This window comes from Ammospiza caudacuta, chromosome 3 (assembly GCF_027887145.1).
Source record: "Ammospiza caudacuta isolate bAmmCau1 chromosome 3, bAmmCau1.pri, whole genome shotgun sequence".
NCBI lineage: Eukaryota > Metazoa > Chordata > Aves > Passeriformes > Passerellidae > Ammospiza > Ammospiza caudacuta.
In genome coordinates this window covers 47,537,133-47,544,150 of record NC_080595.1, presented here as the reverse complement: position 1 = coordinate 47,544,150, position 7,018 = coordinate 47,537,133, and positions in this window count along the sequence as shown.

The following is a 7,018-nucleotide window of genomic DNA, read 5'->3' as shown; positions in this document are numbered from 1 at the left end:
GCAGGGTCTTGTCCCAAAGCTGCAGAAAATAAAAGAGGAAGTATTGGCATTAGCTCTGCTAGCCCTTTCTTAGAGTGACATGGGGTTTGTAGCCCGTTGCTGTGGGGCTGGGTAACCAGGAAGCCAAAAGAAGCCCATTCCTGCTCTTAGCTGTACTGGGCTATAACTCCCATGTGTTTCTGCAGTATCTGGATGCATACCAACTGCAGACTGGAAGAACTCAATGCAAAATCCTAGAAATGTCTCAGAAGCATTTCCAGTCCTCAGAAAAATGGCACATAGGGAAGGTATCTTCCCCACAGTTGTGTAATCAAGAAGCTGGGGAAACAATACATTGGTATGCTGCCAAACTGTGCAGAAAATGGCTGACTCATGCGAGTACGCAATCTTAAACCTGAAATAATTAGTGTTAGATTCATAAGTGGGAAAAAAGTGCAATGAGACTGCTGAAAGAAAAGCTGTCCTCACTGATAGTATACTATAGCAGTGTTTAAAGCTGCTGCAAAGCACAGTGTAGGTGGGGAAGACATGGATATTTCAGAAGGTAGAACTGAAAAGCATAAAATAATATCAAAAGCAAATTCATGAATATGAAGCAGAAGACATCAGGGAAGACCTTTAGTGCTGTAAGAAAAATGTGCACATGATAGAATGCACAGCAATGACATTAATATGGTGCAAAAGGGCAAAAACAAAACTGAGCTATGTGCCAAGAAAGAGCAGCAGCACTTAGTTAGAAAAATGAATGCCACGGAGACAGTGGAACATTACTAAATGTGTTAGGATGCAAGGGCTTCCTTGCAGCTATGCCAAGGAGGGAAAGGAATTGTAACCATGCAAAGCTGAATTAAAGCAATGCAATGACCCCACGCCATTAGGCAAAGTAAATTGCAGGTTGAATCAGTGATGCTGGCAACAACAAATCCTCTATTTCTGGCTGCATCCAGTAAATTGTCACTACACAGGGGCTTTAAGTTTGAAGCAAAGAATTCATGCAGGCAATGGAGGCAGAACAAATTAAAAAAAATAATTACATGTGCCGAGCTGGCAATATTCACTAGTATCCTTGCAATGAAGCTGTTGGGAGGCAAATCAAGAAGTGTTCGAAGGGGAGGATGTCTTCCAGGCATACAATTGCCTTCATCTATTTCTATCTTTTCAATTTGTGCCTCCAGGAGTGACTACAGAATAAAAAGAGAAAATAATTGACGCAGTAGAGGGAACGGAAAAGAAAGATATTTTAAAGTAATGGTAAGCAGTAAGTCACACAAGTAGTATGGATGCTGAGACTCCAGACAACGTACCCCTTTCTGAAACCTGGAGCACCTTCAACAAGCAGGAAAAGGCTGTTCAGCTGAATGAGGGCATATCCAGCTTGGTGAAAACAAAGATATTAATGGTATATAGGGTATTGACAAAAACTTTTGGGGAAAGAAAGAAAGAAAGAAACTACCTCTCCACATCCAGGAGAAGAGCATATGCAAATGGTAGTGAGCAGTGCTGGGATCAGATGTGAAGTGGTGGAGTGTCCGTGCTGTCAGCAGGAAGCATCAAAAGGACCCTGAGGGATCAGTGCAATGGCTGCTGCGTTCTGGAGATGGACACAGAGATCATGTGGCAGCAGCTGTGACACACCGTGAGCCAACCTTCTTCTTCAGAGTCAGGGAACAGACCTAGAGCTGAATGAAACCATCCTGGTGTGGGGACTGTTTGCAGGATCCTGTCTGACACATCTGTTTGTCTCCCAAGAGCTGAGACCAGCCTCAGCAATTCAGAGCATACCGAAGCCTCCTGCTCCCAGATGCACACACTCCATCCACAGTCTGTTGGGATTTGCAACCTATCTGACTGCTTTTCTCCCACAGCTTTCACGTATGTGCAAGTCATTGATACAGCTCCTGAACAGAGGTGCAATATGGACAACTGGTATCATCAGAGAATACACCAGTTACCCATGTGAAAAAACAGACGTCTAATTATCTCACTTTTAATAACGAGGCACATACATAACATATTGCTAGTGAGCAGTTCTACACCTTAGAAAGGGACATGTTCCTCTTGCTAACCTTCAGCTTAATATTGGTATCTCCAGCAGAACAGGGAGGTAGCTCCAAACAGATTTTTTTTTTCCTACTGGAAAGGCCAGAAAGCAGGGGGGAATGACTACATTTTCAGGAGTACTGGATCTCCTAAAACAGATTGAGGGTAATCACAATACCCAGATTGCAGGGAATGGACATTTTCTTTGGGAATTGTCCAGCTCTCCTCTGGAACTGCAGTCTGTGCAGAGGAAGCCAGAAATACACTGTCCTGGCCAAATATGACAGAGGCTAGCCAACATTTGGTCTGTTGTGCCATGTTTAGGGCAACCAGCAATGAAAAGTGGAAGCACACTGCTCTTTCCACCATCCATAGGGAAAACAGAGATTTGCTTCCCAGCCCTAAATGTGGCTCTTTGGGCTGCTACTCAGACATCTAGTCAACTGGGTGAGTTTAAAGGAATGAAGCACTTTAATAGGCAGAATACCCTATGCAGTGGGAACACATCTGTTTCCTTGCAATCCATCCTGAAATGGACTCCCTTCTGTTACCACCACAGCATTGCCACCAAATGGCAAAGTCAAATTAGCACTTAAAATGCCTGAAATTTTATTAATGCCAAGTAACACATAGCATCTCTGTTTTTGAATGGAGAAACAATCTCACAGAAAACCCAGCTCAATCTGCTTCCATCGTCTGGTACTAACAGCCATGAAAGCAATCACGTACAGAAGAAACATGTGAAAGCCAAAGCCTCCCATGACTGACGAAATAAAGACCTCACAGAAGTACCTGCAGGACAAGGTATTTTTATCAGATTATTTCTGCCGGACATACCAGGTTCTGGGATGCAAATGATTTTATTGAACACATAAGTCTTGTTTCATGTAATATAGCATTTTTAAAAATGCATTTTCCTGAAATGCACAGAAGACACAGAGATAACAGTGAATTATGCACTCTGCAGACCTGACTGAGAGGCACGGATCAAAGCAAAAGAGCAGTGACTGTGGGGACAGACGTGACACCCCAGAAATACATTGCTGAGAGCTCAAGCAGAATGCAGTCATCTGTGCTCACAAGTGAACAATGCACCAACTCCAACATGAAGGCTGCTTCCAGGCGTTTACACAAGGCAGTACAGTACCCTGGCATGAAAGAAAAGCCTCTTCAGACACAGAGGAAAATAGCCTTGCTCCCAAAAGAAGTGAAGAGAAAAAAACCAAACAAAAACCCCCAGCCCAGTACACTAGCTATAAAATGAGGCATATTAAGAATGTACATATAAAGGTTCTCACAGGTGATGCTGTTCATGTTTAATGCTGTGGTCTCAAATGTGACTAAAGCTGCAAAACTGAAGAGCCCATTTGGGACTTGGATATTCCGGCAGAGGATAATGTCACCTTAGCCAGGGGTGAGTGAGAAGCACAGGAGGCACAGAGGGAGAGATAAACCTGCAGCATGGAAAGCTGAGCTGCAGGTAGCAGGCAGCTGCAGTGGGTGGGAGGCAGAGCGGAGCAGGGAGCAGCAGAGTCCCTAGGGGAGCACAGCCCTGGGCAGTCGGGCTTCTGTGCCTGCCACAGAGCACAGGAGAAGTGACATTTCTGCTGGCCCTGGCAGTGTGCCTTACAAACACATCATTTTAGGGAACTGTACTGAGGGCAACAATAAGCAACTGCTCTTCATTCTGAAGACCCTAAAAGACAGTGTGCCTACAGCAACCTTTTCAAGCTTGAGCACTTGGGCATCTAGCCACCAAGTCTGCAAAAGGCATCTGAAAATATAAGCCCACTTAGCATCACTCAGCAAGATATACATGCCCTCTCCCCTGTGCCCCCCAAAAAAACAATAGGATGCCTACTGATCAAAAAAGGGTCTAAACAGTTTTATTTTCTACCTGCTGTAATAAAATAAGCCTGGCTCTTCGAAAAATATTTGGGGAATGTATTTTTATGGGTCTTCTGCTAAGGCCAAGAAATGCTTGAGGTGCTTGTGGGATTTAGGTGTCAAAATGATGACTAGGAAAGGTGTGTCATGCTGTTACTGATGACAGAGCTACTGCCTGTCATCCAGTGCTTCTGCACTAGCATTCCTAAAAGGGGGTTCCTTATTGCTAGCATTTCTGTCCTCACATGTCTGAAGCCCATTCTAATTACTGAAAGTGTCACCAAAATTGCAGTAACACTGATGGTTTTTTAAAATATAATAATTGATCCTTTACAGAGAAAATTCAGGGTGCCTTTGATCTGGATCATCTCTCAGGTGTTTAATGTCTATCTTTATATGACATAAGACAGACATAGAAGTTAGAGAGAGAGAATATTTAACAAATGAACCAGATAAAACAAGATGTCAGCCTCCAGTTGTACATTTCTTAGGATTAGAGCAGACATATTGCTGGATTCCAGGTCTTCACTGGCACTCATGACAGAAAGCTGCTGCAGATAGGGAGCTCTGCAGGGTCTTGTCACTCAGAGTGCAAATATGGTCTGAAAAGCATAATGTCTTTTTCTTCTTGTTATGGCTTTGGGTAATGCAGATACAATCTTCAGCAGTACCTGAATAATAAATCAAAATGCTGACATTTGATAAATATCAAATATTAAATATTTGATAATATTTAATAAAATAAATACTCCCCCCATATAAATAAAAACTCCCCCATCAAAAAAAAAAACAACCAACCAAAAACCCAACCAAAAAAAACAACAAACCAACCAACCAACCAACCAAAAAAAAAACCCCAACAAAAACCCACCCCACCAAACAACCAGCCAAAAAAACCACCCCAAAATAACCTCATTCATTACCTCTGCAACACAAAATACAGGCAGCCAGCAGCATTTTTATTGGTTAAGTGATTTTTTGCTGTCATTGATATCCACTGGCTTTAAAACAAAGTCTCAGCTCCATAGTGAAAAAGAATATGTTTGCGATGCTGGTCAAAATCATAAGATTTTTGGACATAAAATGCATATCCAAAACAATTATGGTCCTATTTTTGTTTTGAACACTTAGATAGCATTATGAAAAATAAGTCAGTAACTTCCTTTAAGAACTAATGTCTATAACAAGCACAATGCAGAGAGCTTTCCTTTAGCACTGTGGTCTCCTTCCACCATCTGCCGGGCCTCCTTTGCTACTGCAGGAGTTAAAACCTGCTACTGCAGGTTCTTTTCTAAGAACAACATTATTTATTTTAACCTTCCCCCTATCCTTCATCTCTCATGTTTATTTTGTCACTTATGAGGCCCTGAATGAAGCAGTATTGCTAATCCTTATGGCCAGATGAGTTTTTTTTTAAGATGAGAGAAAGGTTTCCTCTGATTTAGTAAAGATTAAAAAAAAAAAAAAAAAAAAAAAAAAAAAGCCAAATCCCATTTTGGGTTAATTTTACTTCTAAAGTGAAAGAACATCTTGATGAAAAAAGTAGGTTGTTTCCTGTACCAAACAGACTCTGCTTGAATTCTGTGTTACAGATCTTAACAGGATGAACAGGAATTTGGCTTGGACTTCATACCATAAGCAATGACTAACCAAGTAGCTCCTGCAACAAGTTATTTATTAACAGTGATTCACAAATTAGAATCTACACAAACGTTTCTTTTTTTTTTAAGAGTCCAGGATGAATCTGCCTCAGTACCATTTAGGTGGAGAAAGTATTTCTGTAATATAAACTGGGTATATTTACATAGAATTATCAAGAGATGAGAAATGCAGTATTCCCCTTCCACACACAAAGTCAAACAGACACACACCTCCATGTTATTTTTAGACTTGTTTTTCTCTGTTGCAGCACATTTTAGAATGTCTTACAGTCCAGAATATGGAACTAGCCAGCATTTTTACATTTACTGTTAAAAACAATATGCCTTTTTGTGTATGTGAGAGGATCTCATGTGAAGGATAAAGAAGGAATACACATTTTGGCTAAATCTAGAACAGGTATTATGACAGTTTGTCTGAGAACTTCCTTGCAGAGCTAGGCAAAAGCTGGAAGCTTGTGTGAGGAAAAGCTTTGCACCATGATCTGAAAACACCATTTTTTGAAAAGCACAGATGGTCAAAGATCCCTAAAATAAGCTTATAAATGTAACTCCAATATCAGCATGTAGTATAAAGCCAGTTTCCCATGAACAAATTTACAGAACCTCCCAAGAAATGGCTTTGCTCAGCACTCATATATATTGAGTCATTGCATTGAAAACTAGAAGGGGGTCTAGGCTAAGGCCAAATGCTTCTGGAAAATGTCTTCTCTTTTTTTTTTTTTTTTCTGAAGGAAGCAAAGTTTTTACAAGGTAGTGTTATGCCTCTGCAGTGGAAAGTTTCAGAATTATGCAACATGATTAAAAAAAAGAACTAATTAGATGCAGTGACAGGAGGCGGAGGTCGAAGAAAACATCTTAATGTTGAGATTCTTGAAGATGGGGAGTTATTTTGGATGCCTTCATATTTGGGCAGCTACTAGAGGAGAACCACACTTTTAGAAAATGTTTCAGCTTCTGAATACTGGGTTCCACTGAAGTATTTCTTTTCGCCAAAAACTTGACAATTAGTTACTGTGGTCTTGGAATTTCGTGATTATTGTGGTAAATTCTCCTGAGTGTAAAAACCTGGTAATAAATACCTCAGCAGTGTGCTTTGAGGCTTCATACATTGTTGTGTATAAAATGCTTCAAATAGACTTTAATGGAAGGCCTCATAAATGTGTAAAAGAGTACTATTATCATTTTTTACAAGATGGAGATTTAAGGGGTGAAGGAAAAAAACAGTTGTGGCAATACAACAAGTGCTTATTTTTACTGTTCATGTATGAGCAGCAGGAAAAGAACTCAAAGTAAACCTGCAAGACCCAGGTAAATGAATTAATTAATAATTAAAAAATATTTAAATAACACCCACTGTCTTTATAACAAAATTGTAAAAGTGAGATATTTCTAAAAATTTGCTGATCTGGAAGTTTTTCCTTCAATTCCAG